The sequence below is a fragment of the Bufo gargarizans genome, chromosome 6, assembly GCF_014858855.1.
Source record: "Bufo gargarizans isolate SCDJY-AF-19 chromosome 6, ASM1485885v1, whole genome shotgun sequence".
In the NCBI taxonomy this organism is placed as follows: Eukaryota; Metazoa; Chordata; class Amphibia; order Anura; family Bufonidae; genus Bufo; species Bufo gargarizans.
The window spans coordinates 26,290,768-26,309,142 of record NC_058085.1 but is presented as its reverse complement, the minus strand read 5'-3'; the positions used below and the strand labels follow the sequence as shown (position 1 = coordinate 26,309,142).

Sequence of the window (18,375 nt, the reverse complement as noted above, 5' to 3'; positions counted from 1 at the left end):
GGTCAGAGACAATTGCAGGAACATTGTGTCTGCTTTGTGTTTGGGAGAAATAACACCTGCTCCCTGAATGATGCATGCGATAAATCTAGAAGTGCAGCGTTTGTTAAAAAAACGTACAGTGGCTTTTGGAAGGTAGTAATAATAGTAATAATAATCCTATAATATAATCGTAATCAGTTTGCACTTCTCCTGTCCTTTTACGATAAGCAGGGTGTTCTAGTGGTGACAGATAATCAGTTCTCACCTCTCCTGTGTTCTCCGCTGTCCCTTATACTAGGTACAGTATCTTCATGCCTGCAGTCATCCCAAAACTTCTAGATAGAACAGGAAGACGGCATTAAAGGGTTTGTTCAGGAATAAGTAACTTTTTACATGTGCCCGCAGCCTCTACTATGGAAAGAGTCATACGTACCTGCTACCCTTAGCTCTGGTTATGTGTGCAGCTCCTGTGTGTCCATCTTCCAGTAAATGTTGTTTGCTCCCTCGCCGGCACAGACATGGTCACCTGCTTTACTGCAGCCAATGACTGGCTTTAGTGGTGATGTGTCTCTTGTGGACATGTTTCCCCTGAATCCAGTCATTGGCTGCAGCAGAGCAGATGATTATGCCCATTTCTAGGGGGTAAATAAGCCACGGATCGAAAGAACTTTGGCTTACCGGCTTCACAGCCATGGGGCGGCCAGCAAGGGCAACAGGTGCACAAACAATGTAATGTTATATACACACAATGTAATGTTAGGGATGGAATATAAGGGCTACTCTCCCTGCATTGTAAACTGGTTGGAATAATGAAGCAATCAGATTGGATTTATACAGGAGACCTGCAGACATTTGTGTCAGATAACTCCTGCTGTCCGGTCATTTTTGGTCATCATTCTAATTACTGATCTTTTCAGGTCGTATAAAACCTTCCACACGACTTCTCCAACCGTCTGATGACTTCTACAATATTTGTTTCACAGCTTGTGAATCCGGGTGAAGATCTGAACAATATTACTCCTACAGAGACAGATGTGAGGGGTGATGAGCAGAGGACAGAGGACATTCCTACAGATAACCGCCCAGGTGAGTAGTGACCACTAAGTATCGCAGAGAGGTCTCTAAGATTCTGCCTATACAAATAGAATAAAAAAATCAATATATTGTGCAATGTGGGAATAATGATATTACAATTATTATTATTATTATTATTGATGAGTATATATGAAAGTATAAAGAAGCAAACATAGGGAGAGACTTGTACACAATAACAATTACTAATAATTACTGCTAATAATAAAGTTACTCCCAAGACCATATGGTAACTAAACCACATATTCCTATCCCTCTACAGTATAGTGTAGTTACTATACAGAGGTCTTCTCGTGTCTCTCCAGTCCCGGTCTTTGCTCTGGACCCTCCAGGTTTTTTCTCTCTCTCTCCATTCTTTCGATAATTGACAGTACAGTACCTTTGATTCTAATGTCCCGTTGTCCAGACAGACAGTACTCGCTCACTGGCTTTGAGAGGACAAGTATAGGCACTAATTACCAGGAAGTTGCTGAGAACAGGATACCAATACAATATATGGCTTACATTATTCTCCTAAAAATTCTTAAAAATCTGTATTTCTTACACGTGCATTAAAAAATTCACCTACACGCCTTGACATGCTATCAATGGGGTTATTAACCCCTTAGTGACCACCCATATTCCTTTTTAATGCAGTCACTAAGCAGCCTTAGGATGGGCCCACGCTTTTTATAGCGCCCAGTCTAAGTGCTGCACTGGTCCCCCATGCATCGGGGAGTGGGGGCCCGGCTCTAACAGCCCAGACTGGCAGGAGTGCTGATCTGGGCAGTGGTGCCTGCCGCATGTAAAGTGCTGACAGAGGGAGCGGACTTCCTCTGTCTCCCATCGGCACCCCGTAAATGCCGATGTGTGTGAAGGCTGGCTGGGGTCTCGTGTAGGCCCCAGACCAGGCTTAAGTAATTTTCTCTCTGGCGCAGCCTGCTGGTCAATGTCAGAATAGCACTGACATTAAAATGCATTGCACTATAGGGATAATGTATGGCATTTTAAAAGCAATAAAAAAGCTGTCTGTTATAGTCCCCTTGTGGGACTATTAAGTGGCAAAAAGTAAAAAAAAAAAAAAAATCATTTATTTATTCAACAGAATTGCTAATTTATTCTTAGTTGCCACCGAATAAACATAATAACAAGCGATGGATCTTGGGAAGCGGCAATGCAAAAATAAAAAATTCTTTTTTTTTTCTAAAAAAAAAAAGGTGTTTTATTGCAAAAAAGTAGTAAAACATAAAAAACTATATGTATTTGGTATCACTGTAATTGTACTGACCCAGAGAATAAAGATGATATGTTATTTATACTGAAAAATGAACGTCAGAAAATTTATAATGTAAAAGGGTGATGGGACCCCCACATATATCAAGAACAGAGCGGGCCAAAGTGGTGGCTGGAGGACTCTGATCCAGCCACCAGCAAGTGCTCTCCCCAAAAAAGTAAATGGGAGCGCACTGCGCATGACCGGCCACTAGGGATCGACCTATATTGATTTTTTTAGGGCCGATACCGATAATTTGTGAACTTTCAGGCCGATAGCCGATAATTTATACCGATATTCTGTGAATTTTCATAAAAAAATACATTTAATTCCTACACAAATCTGCTGAAAATGAATGTTTATTGTTAACGTGTAGGTTTTTTTTTTTGTAAATCTTTCTTTTTCATTTATTCTTAATATATTTTTAGTTGTTTTTTTTTTTTTACTAACTTTTGGCCCCTTTAGGGACTAGAACCCTTGTCCTATTCACCCTGATAGAGCTTTGTGCACACAGCAGCATGGAGCTTACCATGGCAGCCAGGGCTTCAATAGCGTCCTGGCTGCCATGGTAACCGATCGGAGCCCCAGGGTTTCACTGCTGGGGCTTCGATCGGAGGAGGAGGGGAGAGGGGACCCTGTGGCCACCAATGATTAATACTGGGGGGCTTCGGTGGGGGGGTGCACTGCGCCACAAATGTAGATAAATCTCTCATGAATTCATATACAGGAGGCGGAAGCTGGCTGCAGAATCACATAGCCGGCACCCGACCTCCATGAGCGTTAGCTGCGATCTGCGGCACCTGAGGGGTTAACTACCGCAAATCGCAGCTACCACTCATAGAGGTCGGGAGCCGTCTATGTGATTCTGCAGCCAGCTCCCGCCTCCTGTATATGAATGAATGAGACAGTTATCTTCATTGGTGGCGCAGTGGCCATAGCCCCTCCTCTTGTCCCATGTCCTCTCATTGGTGGCAGCAGCAGCACAGGGGGAGGAGACACTGCTTCCTTCTCCCCTGTGCTGCTGAGGGAACACGGAGAGCGCTGACAGCAGCGCGATCCTTGTTCCCCATACGCTATCGGAATATCGGCAAAATAGATGCTGATACCGATAACAGTCAAAAACCTCAATATCGGCCGATAATATCGGTAAAACCGATAATCGGTCGATCCCTACCGGCCACCATTCCCACTCACTTCTATGCGCCTGACGGAAATGGCCAAGCCAGTGCTGCGCATGCACAGTGCACCCTCCACCACTTTCGGGGCTCCGTTTAGGAGATAGGTGCAGGTCCCACCGCTGGTACCTGCACCTACAAGACAATAGGGGCATATCCAAGCGAATTGCCGCCATTCTCTCAGATGAGACAACTCCTTTAATATAAATGCATGAAAAAAGGAAGCTGTTATGGTGTGGGCCATGCAGTTTGTTTACTTGAGGGTGACAGGACGGAGATTTGGAGAGACCTCGGTGTGCACAGTGTCCTAGCTGCAGTGATGATGTTCCGGTCACAGGATTATTCTTTGGCGCTATATATAGTTGTGTAATCGGGAAAGGCTGCAGGATAAGGCTACATTCACACAACAGTGAAAAATGGCACACAGCAGTTTTTAGAATGAATTGAAGTCAATGGCACTATTCACGTGGCCATTTTTTATTTTTATTTTTTTATTTTTTTTAAGGCCAGTGAATAGTGTTTGTGAAAAATGGGACATGTCCTATTTGTGGCCGTTTTCACTGCCAGATGGACCCTATGTAAATCAATGTGACCTTTTTTAATGGCCACTCTACAGGAGAGCATCCATGTAATGGCCGTTTATTATGGGTACACTAGTGGTAAATGGCCTTTTAGGGATAAAAATTAATTGCCTTATCTGCTTGCACACACAAGGCAGTCTCTCTTTGTGCTGAAGGATCTGTGCTACCAACGTGATGACATCACCATGCTCTATCAGTATTATTGCTTAGGAGCTCATGGTGACATCATCCCACTGAGAGTGTAGGTCCTTTAGCACCAAATGAAGAGTCTGTCTCTGCGCTTGCAAGTGGATGATTAATAATTATTACTGATGGGGACCACCCTGGGGAACATTATTGGGGGCCACTATGGGGGACATTATGTATACTGCAGGGGTTGGTAGTTAAATAAGAAAAGCAAATAAAAATAATCTAAACCATCTTCAAATAATGGCCGTTAAAAATGAATGCAAAACGTCCAGACGACCAAGAAAGGGATGCAAAAATGGTTGAAAAATAGTCATGAAAAACTGAGTGTGTCCGTTTTTATGGCCTTTTTTTCACTTGTGAATGTAGCCTTAAGAGGTCATACAAAAAAGTCTCAGCACTGAACACTAGTGTTGAGCGAGCATGCTCGGCCGAATACCTGTTCGGCTCAAGCATCGCTATGCTCGGCACATGGCGGTACTCGGCCGAGTACAGCATGTGCTCGAGCGCCATGCTCTAGTCTCCTCCTCGCATGTTTTGCGGCTGCTAAGCAGCCAATAAACGTGCAGGTAAGTACTGCCATCACTGTAATGCCAGTAGCCATGTTGGCAATATAACATGCGATGACTTGGGTTCGGCTCATTGCGAGTCAGGGAGAGCTGCGGTTAGGAAGGGACAGATAGTGTAGGGAGTTTGTGATCACAATTTATTAAACGTTTCAAAGACCCAAAAGTTCTTTTAAGGACTATTGTGTGTGGTGGTAGCAATTTAACCGCCTAACGCAGGATCGTGGTCCGGAGACGGCTGTCTCAGGCAGAGTCACGCATCTACGCGTCATATCGCGAGACTTCCTGTGAACGCGCGCACACAGGCACGCGCATTAACAGGATCGGCAGGTAAGCGAGTGGATCTACAGCCTGCCAGCGGCGATGGTTCGCTGGCAGGCTGTAGATACAATTTATTTATTTTTTTAACCCCTAACAGGTATATTAGACGCTGTTTTGATAACAGCGTCTAATATACCTGCTACCTGGTCCTCTTGTGGTCCCTTTTGCTTGGATCAACCACCAGAGGACACAGGCAGCTCTGTAATAAGTAGCACCACACTACACTACACCCCCCCTGTCACTTATTAACCCCTGATCACGCCATATAGACTCCCTGATCACCCCCTGTCATTGATCACCCCCCCGTCAGGCTCCATTCAGACGTCCGTATGTGTTTTGTGGATCCGCAAAACACATATGGACCTCTGAATGGAGCCTTACAGGGGGGGTGATCAATGACAGGGGGGTGATCAGGGAGTCTATATGGGGTGATCACCCCCCTGTAAGGCTCCATTTAGACTTTTTTTTTTTGGCACAAGTTAGTGGAATTTTTTATTTATTTTTTCTTCTTACAAAGTCTCATATTCCACTAACTTGTGTCAAAAAATAAAATCTCACATGAACTCACCATACCCCTCACGGAATCCAAATGCGTAAAATTTTTTAGACATTTATATTCCAGACTTCTTCTCACGCTTTAGGGCCCCTAAAATGCCAGGGCAGTATAAATGCCCCACATGTGACCCCATTTCGGAAAGAAGACACCCCAAGGTATTCGCTGAGGGGCATATTGAGTCCATGAAAGATTGAACTTTTTGTCATGGAACCATGAACCAGACGTACAACAAGAGATAAGTGGAAATAAGAAGGCTTTATTGAAAATCAAGCTGTAAGCAAAAGTCCAAACGGATGGCTAAACCGAAGCAGGGTCTTGCGTAGCCAGAGGTCAGGAACCAGAAGGGTAGTCAGACGAAGCCAGGATCAGGAACCAGCGGGGTAGTCAGACGAAGCCAGGATCAGGAACCAGCGGGGTAGTCAGACGAGGCCAGGATCAGGAACCAGAAGCAGCAGCAGTCTTAGAAGCATGTGAACACAGGAGGACCAAGCAAGGAACTGAAGCCACAGACCTCCTATATATATGAGCTAGGCATCCAGCTCCTCCCAGTGGGAAGGAGAAGCCGCAGGGTGGGAGGCTACAAGAAACCCAGAAACCAAGATGGCCGCCAGCACATGTCAAACGAAGGAGAACAGCAAGAAGGTAAGACCATGACACTTTTTGTCCCAAGTTAGCGGAAAGGGAGACTTTGTGAGAAAAAACAAAAAAAATACAATTTCCGCTAACTATTGCCCAAAAATAAAAAATCTTCTATGAACTCGCCATGCCCCTCATTGAATACCTTGGGGTGTCTTCTTTCCAAAATGGGGTCACATGTGGGGTATTTATACTGCCCTGGCATTTTAGGGGCCCTAAAGCGTGAGAAGAAGTCTGGGATCCAAATGTGTAAAAATGCCCTCCTAAAAGGAATTTTGGCCCCTTTGCGCATCTAGGCTGCAAAAAAGTGTCACACATGTGGTATCGCCGTACTCAGGAGAAGTAGGGCAATGTGTTTTGGCATGTCTTTTTACATATACCCATGCTGGGTGAGAGAAATATCTCTCTATAATGACAACTTTGTATAAAAAAATTGGAAAAGTTGACGTTTAGAGAGATATTTCTCTCACCCAGCATGGGTATATGTAAAAATACACCCCAAAACACATTGCCCTACTTCTTCCGAGTACGGCGATACCACATGTGTGACACTTTTTTGCAGCCTAGGTGGGCAAAGGGGCCCACATTCCAAAGAGCACCTTTAGGATTTCACAGGGCATTTTTAACACATTTGGATTTCAAACTACTTCTCACGCATTAGGGCCCCTAAAATGCCAGGGCAGTATAACTACCCCACAAGTGACCCCATTTTGGAAAGAAGACACCCCAAGGTATTCTGTGAGGGGCATGGCGAGTTCCTAGAATTTTTTATTTTTTGTCACAAGTTAGCTTAAAATGATTTTTTCTTTTTCTTTTTTTTTTCTTACAAAGTCTCATATTCCACTAACTTGTGACAAAAAATAAAAAATTCTAGAAACTCGCCATGCCCCTCACGGAATACCTTGGGGTGTTTTCTTTCCAAAATAGGGTCACTTGTGGGGTAGTTATACTGCCCTGGCATTTTAGGGGCCCTAATGCGTGAGAAGTAGTTTGAAATCCAAATGTGTTAAAAATGCCCTGTGAAATCCTAAAGGTGCTCTTTGGAATGTGGGCCCCTTTGCCCACCTAGGCTGCAAAAAAGTGTCACACATCTGGTATCGCCGTACTCAGGAGAAGTTGGGCAATGTGTTTTGGGGTGTCATTTTACATATACCCATGCTGGGTGAGAGAAATATCTCGGCAAAAGACAACTTTTCCCATTTTTGTATACAAAGTTGACATTTGACCGAGATATTTATCTCACCCAGCATGGGTATATGTAAAATGACACCCCAAAACACATTGCCCAACTTCTCCTGAGTACGGCGATACCAGATGTGTGACACTTTTTTGCAGCCTAGGTGGGCAAAGGGGCCCACATTCCAAAGAGCACCTTTAGGATTTCACAGGGCATTTTTTACACATTTTGATTTCAAACTACTTCTCACGTATTAGGGCCCCTAAAATGCCAGGGCAGTATAACTACCCCACAAGTGACCCCATTTTGGAAAGAAGACACCCCAAGGTATTTCGTGATTGGCATAGTGAGTTCATGGAAGTTTTTATTTTTTTGTCACAAGTTAGTGGAATATGAGACTTTGTAAGAAAAAAAAAATATATAAAATCATCATTTTCCGCTAACTTGTGACAAAAAATAAAAAGTTCTATGAACTCACAATGCCCATCAGCGAATACCTTAGGGTGTCTACTTTCCGAAATGGGGTCATTTGGGGGGTGTTTCTACTGTCTGGGCATTGTAGAACCTCAGGGACCATGACAGGTGCTCAGAAAGTCAGAGCTGCTTCAAAAAGCGGAAATTCACATTTTTGTACCATAGTTTGTAAACGATATAACTTTTACCCAAACCATTTTTTTTTTTAATCAAAGACATGTAGAACAATAAATTTAGAGAAAAATTTATATATAGATGTCGGTTTTTTTGAAAAATTTTACAACTGAAAATTACATTTTTTTGCAAAAATTTCGGGAAATTTCGATTAATAACAAAAAAAAGTAAAAATGTCAGCAGCAATGAAATACCACCAAATGAAAGCTCTATTAGTGAGAAGAAAAGAAGGTAAAATTCGTTTGGGTGGTAAGTTGCATGACCGAACAATAAACGGTGAAAGTAGTGTAGTGCAGAATTGTAAAAAGTGGTCTGGTCATTAAGGGTGTTTAAGCTAGGGGAGCTGAGGTGGTTAATCTTGCAAAGTAGTCAGATTAATTTTTTTCCATACTTTGCTGCGATTTTATTTATTAATTTTTCTCTATAGAGGGTGTCTGCAGCGACTTGTGACATCTGTTCAGCAATACCTTCTGTGTGTCAGGGGCAGAGATAGGAAGAATATTATTGAAAACAATTATATTTTTTCCATAATGTATCCACATTTTTCCTATAAAGGGTCCCTGCAGTGAATTGTCACATCTGTGCTGCAATAGCGTGTGTGCGTGTGAGGCAGTGAGGTGGCAAAAGGTAGAAGGCGGCCACCACCGAACAGGCCCGCCACTGTTCCACGGAGCACCTATTTGCGTAAATCTCCCTTGCTGAGGGGTAAGTGTTCGGCAGTATGGCGCTTTTTTGAAGAAAGTACGGACGACAAAAGAATAGTAGTTTGCAACCTGTGCCACACCAAAATGAGCCGGGGCGTGAACACTAGCAACCTCACTAGCAAGATCCGCCACATGTCATCAAAGCACCCTAATAGGTGGGCCGAACGCCTGGGTCCACAATCTGTGTCTGCGGGTCACACCACTGCCTCCTCTTCCCCTGTGTTACGTGCTGGTCAATCCCCTGTCAAAGACACAGGCCCGGATGCCTCCCGCCCTGCACCTGGACCTTCGCAAGCACCATCAGCAACCACATCCACAAATGTCATTATTCCAGGCATTTGAACGCAAGCACAAATACCCAGCCACCCACCCACAGGCCATAGCACTAAATGCGCAGCTTTCCAAATTACTGGCCCTGGAAATGTTGCCATTTAGGCTTGTGGACACTGAGGCCTTCGGCAGCCTGATGTCGGCTGCCGTCACTCATTACACAGTCCCCAGCCGCCACTATTTTTCAAGGTGTGCCATGCCAGCCTTGCACCAACATGTGTCCCTTAACATCACATGTGCCCTGACCAATGCAGTTACTGGGAAGGTCCACTTAACCATGGACAAGTGCTTTCGGCCAGGGACGCTACATTTCCCTGACTGCACACTGGGTGAATGTTGTGGAGCACCAGTCAGCCATCAGTCGGTAGCAGGAAGCAGTGTAGCACTGCAGTGGGGAAGCGGCAACAGGCCGCGCTGAAGCTGATCTGCCTAGGTGACAAACAACACACCGTCGCAGAGCTGTGGCAGGGTATAAGAGACCAGACTGCGCTGTGGCTGTCGCCACTCAACCTAGAACCAGGCATGGTTGTGTCTGATAATGGCCATAACTTGGTTGCGGCTTTGGAGCTGGACAACCTTAGACACATCCCATGCCTTGCCCACGTATTAAACCTTGTGGTTCAGTGGTTTTTAAAAACATAGCCCAATTTTCCTGAGCTTCTGGTGAAGGTGCGCCTCGGGTGTGCACATTTCCGCAAGTGACCGGCAGCTTCAGTCGGTCTGTCAACGCTGCAGCAGCGCTTGAAATTGCCAGCTCACCAGCTGTTGTGCGACGTGAGCACGTGCTGGAACTCCACGTTCCACATGTTGACCAGGCTTTGTGAGCAACAGAGGGCAGTTGTGGAATACCAGTTGCAACATGGTCATCGCCTTTCCAGTCAGCTTCCGCTATCCACAAGCGAGGAGTGGGCATGGATGTCTGACCTCTGTGAGGTTTTATGCAACTTTGAGGAATCAACACAAATGGTGAGTGGCGATAACGCTATTATCAGCGTCACCTTCCCACTTCTGTGTCTTCTCAAATGCTCGCTGCTCACAATTAAGGATGACGCTTTGCTTGTGGAAAAGGGGGAAGACATTACACATGTTGATGATAGCCAGACCACCCTCAGTTCGTCTTCTCAGCGCGAATTGGAGGCTGAAGAGGAGGAGCAGGAGACGGCTGCTTCCGTTACAGAGGGTAGTACCCATGGAAGTTTAATTCTATCTGTTCAGCGTGGGTGGGCAGAAGAAGAGGATGAGGAGATTGGGAGTGATTCTCCTGATGAAGACTATGAAGTCTCGCCTGCTGGTACTCTGGCACACATGGCTGACTTCATGTTAGGCTGCCTTTCCCGCAACCTGCGCGTTATACGCATTTTAAACAACATACATTACTGGTTGTTCACCCTTCTCGACCCCCATTACAAAGAGCACTTCTCATCTCTCATTCCTCTGGTGGAGTGGACAAGCAAAATGGTGCAATACCAGAAGATCCTTGTTGAAAAATTGCTCCACAATTTTCCATCTGACAACGCTGGCAGCAGAGTCCGTACTTCCTTGGCCAACCGAGGAGGGGAGACAAGGGGAACACGCAGCAGTTCCAACAGTGGCAGGGCAACACTCTCCAAAGCCTGGGACAGTTTCACGACACCCCGCCAGCACCCTCACCCTGATGTGGGGCCTACTGCCACAAGGAGAGAAAAATTTGGAAGATGGCGAAGGCGTACATAGCAGACCGTGTCAGCGTCCTCAATGATCCCTCAGTAGAGATGTCCCGAACTATTCGCCGGCGAACAGTTCCCGGCAAACATAGCTTGTTCGCCGCGGCGGGTGAACATATGCGATGTTCGGTCTGCCTCCTATACATCATCATTGAGCAAACTTTGACCCTGTACCTCACAGTCAGCAGACACATTCCAGCCAATCAGCATACCCTCCCTCCCAGACCCTCCCACCTCCTATCAAAAAGCAAGGACAGCATCCATCTTAGATTCATTCTGAAGCTGCAGTGTCACAAATTTGACTAAGTTGTAATCCCAATGCGATTAATACAGGTTATATTAATCGCATTGCGAATTCAACTTAGAGCTGGGTTCCTAATGGTTGTATTTGCTAGAATATAACGAAGATTGAGAATATAGCGCTATATTCGTTATATTCGTCAATTCTAGCAAAACAATCATTAGGAATTTAGCTCTAAGTTGAATTCACAATGCGATTAATGCAGGTTATATTAATCGCATTGCAAATTCAACTTGCCATACTCTGCGTCAACTATGTAATTTTCCATGGGAGTTTTGCCATGGAACCCCTCCGACATGCCACAGTCCAGGTTTTAGTCCCCTTGAAACAACTTTTCCATCACTATTGTGGGCAGAAAGAGTCCCTGTGGGTTTTAAAATTCGCCTGCCTTTTGAAGTCTATGGCGGTTCGCCAGTTCGAACATTTGCGGAAGTTCGCGTTCGCCGTTCGCGAACGGAAAATTTTATGTTTGCGACATCTCTATCCCTCAGTGCATTACAACTACTAGGTGTCCAAGCTGGACACTTGGCACGAACTGGCGCTCTACGCTTTGGAGGTGCTGGACTTCCCTGCCGCCAGCGTTTTGTCTGAGCATGTATTTTGTTCTGCTGGTGGCATTATAACCGATAAGCGTATCCGCCTGTCAACTGAAAATGCTGACAGGTTGACTCAAGGCCTGGATTGACCATGACTTCTCGACTCCACCAGAGGAATGCTGATGAACATAAAGGCACTTTACATGTGTTGTTTTTAATGTAGTTAATAGACTGTATTCGCATGCACCCGTTCTACCACAAACAAGGGTATATGGTTAAATATATGGCTTTTGAATATAATTTTTTAGAGGGTCCACTCACCTGCAAGTCCACAACTCAATGTGAATGAGGCCCTCCTTTATGTGATATACAGGTTGTATCGGAGTGCCTCTTACTTGTAATTTTTGGCAGCACTTGCACTTTATATACAAGTAAATATACAGGAAAGAATGTTTTCAATCAACTTTTCCTATAAAATCGTTTTTTGTTTTTTTACTTTGGTTTTGTGCGTAAAACCTTTAATTATATTGTGGGCCTGATGATCAGTTTAAGGCCTTTTAAGCAGCAGCATGGTGATAAAAATGAGTGGCAATGTGACATACTGTGGAGATGGCAGCATGAGGAGGCCACATAGTGGCACAATGACGGAGTCTGGATAAAAGACTAAGGCCACAGATTATTTAGAAAGATGCAGATGGAAACAAATCTGTGGAGCTGTATCACGGTCACCTGCAGTTTAATGCAGACCAGGGGCGTAGCTATAAGGGAAGCAGGGGAAACTGCAGCTTTGGGGCCCTGGCCCAGAAGGGGTCCATCCAGGAGGAGGAGGACTAAAGGATTTGGTCAGGGCCCCCTCAACAGTATTACACAATTAAATTATATACAGTGACAGTATAGACAGTGTATAAAACGAATGGAACAGCTGCCGGCCCTGGTCCGAGAGAGCGATCTTTACTAGCCACAGGAATAGGGGTGGCATGAAAGGAAGGGGGTTGCTAAAAAATTACTGTGGGATGGAGCCCCATTCAAAAATTTGCTGTGGGGCCCAGTCATTTCTAGCTACGCCACTGATGCAGCCCACAAAAGCAAGTTGAGTTTATCGATTCCAAAACCTTAATTAAATTGTGGGCCTGGTGATCAATTTAAGGCCTTTTAAGCAGTATCAGCCGCAGCATGGTGATAAAAATGAGTGGCAAGGTGACATGGTGTGGAGATGGCAGCATGAGGAGGCCACATAGGCACAATGGCACAATGACTGTCACGGTGGGGAGTGGGGAAACCCCCCCCCCCCCCCCCACCGTGAGGTGTCAAAGGGTAAAAGGGGATCAGCCTGGCCCTAAAGGAGTAATAATGGAGCAGGTCACCTCCTACAGCGTCCCTAATCCTCTCCCTGACTCCTCACCGTATGAGCGGACCCCAATGGTGGGAGGACTCATACTCAGGATTCCTAGAGACTCTAAGTCGCCCTGGTAATCCCTCACCAAGGAGCAGGGAAGAGATGACCTGTTCATCCCAGTCATGGAGGAACAGAAGTCTCTATCTGAGGCCAGGCTGCAAGGAGAAGGGAACACATACAGCATAAGGAGATGGCAGGTAAGCAAAACCAATAACCCACTTACCTGCCACAGACACACTGACTGGTACCCGTGCGCTAGTGCTGCTGTCCACACCAACATTAAAGGACACAGCACAGACCACAAACCACAGAGGAACCCAGGACACCCATAGCTGCAATAAACATGAGAGAGGGGAATGTCTAGCAAAACATGCTGGACACCAAACACCACCAGACATGTAACACCAAACTAGACATACAAACACCCTGAACATAACCCACTCCATACAAATAGGGACAGGAAGGGAAGGAGACACCGGGATGACATTGGTGACCACAAGGGTGGCCCTCACTAGACAGATGGAACACCCTGGACTGGAGCAGAGCTCTAGCACCAACCACAGCTGAAAACTGACTCCAGCCAGGAAACCACAGAAGATATAAGCCAAGTGACCACACCCAGTCAGGGAGTTAACCCTTACAGCACCAGACAGAGGGAGGCTACAACTTAAAGGGGAAGTGCGCACATAAGCATACCAAAGACGTAACCACCGGCAACAGCATGCGTGGCAACCATGTCACGGCAATCACCCAGAAGGCCGAGACACTGCCACCGCATGCTCTCACAGCAACACGTTGCCGTGGGCAACCGCAAGTGTGGCAACAGTGTCACAGCGTACACCATAGGCCATGACAATGACAGAGTCTGGATAAAAGACTGAGGTTACAGATTGTTCAGAAAGATGCAGATGGAAACAAATCTGTAGAGCTGTATGATGGTCACATGCAGATTAATGCAACCATCAAAATCAAGTTGCGTTTGTCGGTTCCACTTCAGCTCACCAGCAGGCCCGCAACTCAAATCTTTTACAGGGTCAGCTCAGCTACAGGCCCTCGCATATAATTTTTTAGAGGGTCAGCTCAGCTGCAGGCCCTCGCATATAATGTTTTATAGGGTCAGCTCACCTGCAGGCCCGCAACTCATGCTGCCTTGCTTTGAAGTAGTAGCCATAGCCGTTTATCAGGCTCCCTCTCCGAAATCGAACAATGATTTCCCGTTACCAGTGGTCACCATGTTATGCGCATAAAAGAACATCGAAAGTTGATAGGGAAGATATCAAAATGGATCGTGGACGTCACGGGAACATGCGATCAGGCAGAAGTTATCTAGAGTCAACAAAGCGGCAGCAGGGCCTCTCCTGTATAATGTTTCCTCATCCAAACTACCGCAGTGACATTCCCTGTAATTTTGTATTGCTCATTCCAATAACTGGGCATCTTAAGAGTCCTGTATTGTTATTTATCATCACTACTTCCACGAGTCGGGAGTGTATGATTTGCGCGCCACCCGCTTGCCTTCCTTGGATGTGGTAGCCGTTTCTCAGGCTTCCTCACCGGAATCAAACACTGATTCCCTGTTACCCGTAGTTTATAATGGTTTTGAGCTGACAATTACATGAAAAGTTGATAGGCCAGACATCCGAATGGATAGTCTCCGTCACTGGGACGTGCCATCGGCCCCAGGTTAACTAGAGTCACCAAAGCGGCAGCAGACCACCGCCCATAATGTTTTAGATGGTCAGATCAGCAGGCCCTTGCTCCTAATGTTTTTAAGGGTCACCAGCAGGCCATCAATCATAATTTTTAAAGGGTGTGTATGATGCCCTCCTTTATGTGTAACTAAGAGTGTATCGGAGTGCCTCTTACTTGTTATTTTTGGCAGGACTTGCACTTTATATACAAGTAAATATTCAGGAAAGCATGTTTTCTATCAATTTTACCTCTAAAATTGATTTTAATTTTTTCCTTGGTTTTGTGCATTTTTATTGTCATTATGTAAAAGTGGCGTACTATTCGGACAACATAGTTCCCAGCAACGGCCATCGAGTCCAAGATGCATCCATACATCCTCCCTATGCTATTACAGAACCATTTCAGTGGTGTTACCAACAATTTCTGACATTTTCTTATGAACCGGGCACCCTCCCATCTTCAGAGCAGGGGGGGTACCTGGTTTAATGCTCGGGTTCTCCCATTGACTTCCATTATACTCGGGTGCTCAGTCGAGCACCCGAATATCACGATGTGTTTGGCCCGAGCACCTGAGCACTACGGTGCTCGATCAACACTACTGAGCACCAGATATTTGCCTGCTGCTGGGAAGAGCATGATGTGCTCTGTATTACTTTAACTTTATTCACAGTATAGGAGCTTCACTGATGTAAAGGGGACACTAAGGGACAGCACAACTGCAGGGGTGCACAAAGGGTGCATAACTACTGTTTGGAGACCTGAAGAGGACATTCTACTGAGTGGGACACTTAGGGAACATCAGTACTGTGAAGAGGGCACTAAGGGGGAATTCCACTGTGAAAGGGACACTGAGGGGAGATAACTACAGGTATTGTGTGGGGCACTAAGAGGGGATTCGTCGCCTCTTTTCCAGCACTAGGAATGCTTTAATTTATATATCTTTTAAATGACTGATTGGATGGGGGTTGCAGGGAAGTTTCTCAAGGTGGAGACCAGCGTTTTCTAGTTATGCCCCTCGGTCTACTATTAGATTGTGGTCTGTTTGGCCACCACTGTTTGTGTGCCATGTCTTGTACTTTCTGTGGATTTTTTATATGGAAAAATTATAAAACTTCAATACAATTTTAATTTTATTCATCAATAATAAAATGTGTTTTATTCTTGGCAGATGACTGTACCAGGAACTTAGAGAAACATCTGGTATCTTCAGATTTTGAAGTAGATGATTGTGGTATCACACGAGATACATTTGAAGAGCATGCCAATATGCAAGATATACTCTCATCTAATCACAGTAACAATGCATCATTTAATTCTTTTAAACAGCTCCGATCTTCTCATTTATCAAAGAATGTAACACGGAATAAAAGTCACAGAAGAGGTGCTAAACATCAAACAGCTCACGTAAAAGAGAAGACATTTTCATGTTCAGAATGTGGGAAAAGTTTTAACCGTAAATCAGAATTTGTTATACATCAGAGAATTCACACAGGGGTGAAGCCATTTTCATGTTCAGAATGTGGAAAATGTTTTAACCAGAAATCAGATCTTGTTATACATCAGAGAATTCACACAGGGGAGAAGCCATTTTCATGTTTAGAATGTAGGAAATGTTTTAACCGTAAACACTATCTTGTTATACATCAGAGAATTCACACAGGGGAGAAGCCATTTTCATGTTTAGAATGTGGAAAATGTTTTAAACAGAAATCAGATCTTGTTATACATCAGAGAAATCACACAGGGGAGAAGCCATTTTCATGTTCAGAATGTGGGAAATCTTTTAACCGTAAACAATATCTTGTTGTACATCAGAGAATTCACACAGGGGAGAAGCCATTTTCATGTTTAGAATGTGGAAAATGTTTTAAACAGAAATCAGATCTTGTTATACATCAGAGAAATCACACAGGGGAGAAGCTATTTTCATGTTCAGAATGTGGGAAATCTTTTAACCGTAAACAATATCTTGTTGTACATCAGAGAATTCACACAGGGGAGAAGCCATTTTTATGTGCAGAATGTGGGAAATGTTTTAACCGTATATCAGATCTTGTTATCCATCAGAGAATTCACACAGGAGAGAAGCCATTTACATGTTCAGAATGTGGGAAATGTTTTAACCAGAAATCAGATCTGCTTATACATCAGAGAATTCACACAGGGGAGAAGCCATTTTCATGTTCAGAATGTGGGAAATCTTTTAACCAGAAATCAGATCTGCTTATACATCAGAGAATTCACACAGGGGAGAAGCCATTTTCATGTTCAGAATGTGGGAAATCTTTTAACCGTAAACAATATCTTGTTATACATCAGAGAATTCACACAGGGGAGAAGCCATTTTCATGTTCAGAATGTGGGAAAAGTTTTAACCGTAAACAATTTCTTGTTATGCATCAGAGAATTCACACAGGAGAGAAGCCATTTTCCTGTTTAGAATGTGGGAAATGTTTTAAGTTGAAATCAGAATTTGTTATACATCAGAGAAATCACACAGGGGAGAAGCCATTTTCTTGTTCAGAATGTGGGAATTGTTTTAACAGTAAATCAGGTCTTGATAGACATCAGAAAATTCACACAGGGGAGAAGCCATTCTCCTGTTCAGAATGTGGGAAATGTTTTAACCGTAAACACTATCTTGTTATACATCAGAGAATTCACACAGGGGAGAAGCCATTTTCATGTTCAGAATGTGGGAGATGTTTTAACAGTAAATTAAGTCTTGATAGACATCAGAAAATTCACACAGGGGAGAAGCCATTTTCATGTTCAGAATGTGGGAAATGTTTTAACCGTAAACAATATCTTGTTATACATCAGAAAATTCACACAGAGGAGAAGCCATTTTCATGTTCAGAATGTGGGAAATGTTTTAACCGTAAATCACATCTTATTAAACATCAGAAAATTCACACAAGGGAGAAGCCATTTTCGTGTTCAGAATGTGATGTGTTTCAACCATAAATCATCTCTTGTTAATCATCAAAAAACCCACATATAAGGGAAGCCATCTTTATGCTTAGCTCATTAGGGACCTCCCTTATGTGTTTTATGGTGGTCACTAACTTGCTTTATTCCTTCAGATACTCCTTTTTTACAGGAAGATAAAACAGCGCCTTGCTTTCAGTTACCAGAGGTAGCTGAGGGCTTGGAGCGATGATTGGGACCACCGTGGGAGCTCCCCAAACAAACATAGTCTCTTGTATTGAATGAATATTGGTGATCAAAGGACAGATCTAGTTAAAAGTAAAACTAAACTTTTTTATATATATATATATATATATATATATATATATATATACACACACACACACACACACACACACACACAGTATATCTCCTCTAAACACATGTTTGTATTCCACCCTGTCTGTGATCTGTATGGGGACCCTCCATTCCTGTAAAACTGCAAATACAGGGGCCTATATGTGAAAGTCCAAAAAATAGAGCTGGATTCCCAAAAGAGCTGGGTTCCAGACATGTGGAAAAAGAGGCGTCATTCACACTTGTAAATGGCCAGTTCTTTGCATCAAGTGGAATG

The 18,375-nt window shown here is 44.2% G+C and overlaps 1 protein-coding gene and 1 pseudogene across 1 annotated transcript in view; one reads left to right on the top strand and one right to left on the bottom strand.

Moving 5' to 3' along the window:
- The window catches only part of LOC122940414 (zinc finger protein 260-like), a 492,103-nt gene that overhangs the window by 274,739 nt on the left and 198,989 nt on the right, over nt 1-18,375 (bottom strand). The gene's annotated exons all lie outside the window — the stretch shown is intronic.
- LOC122940400 overlaps nt 1-18,375 on the top strand; it is a 200,868-nt pseudogene that overhangs the window by 117,531 nt on the left and 64,962 nt on the right.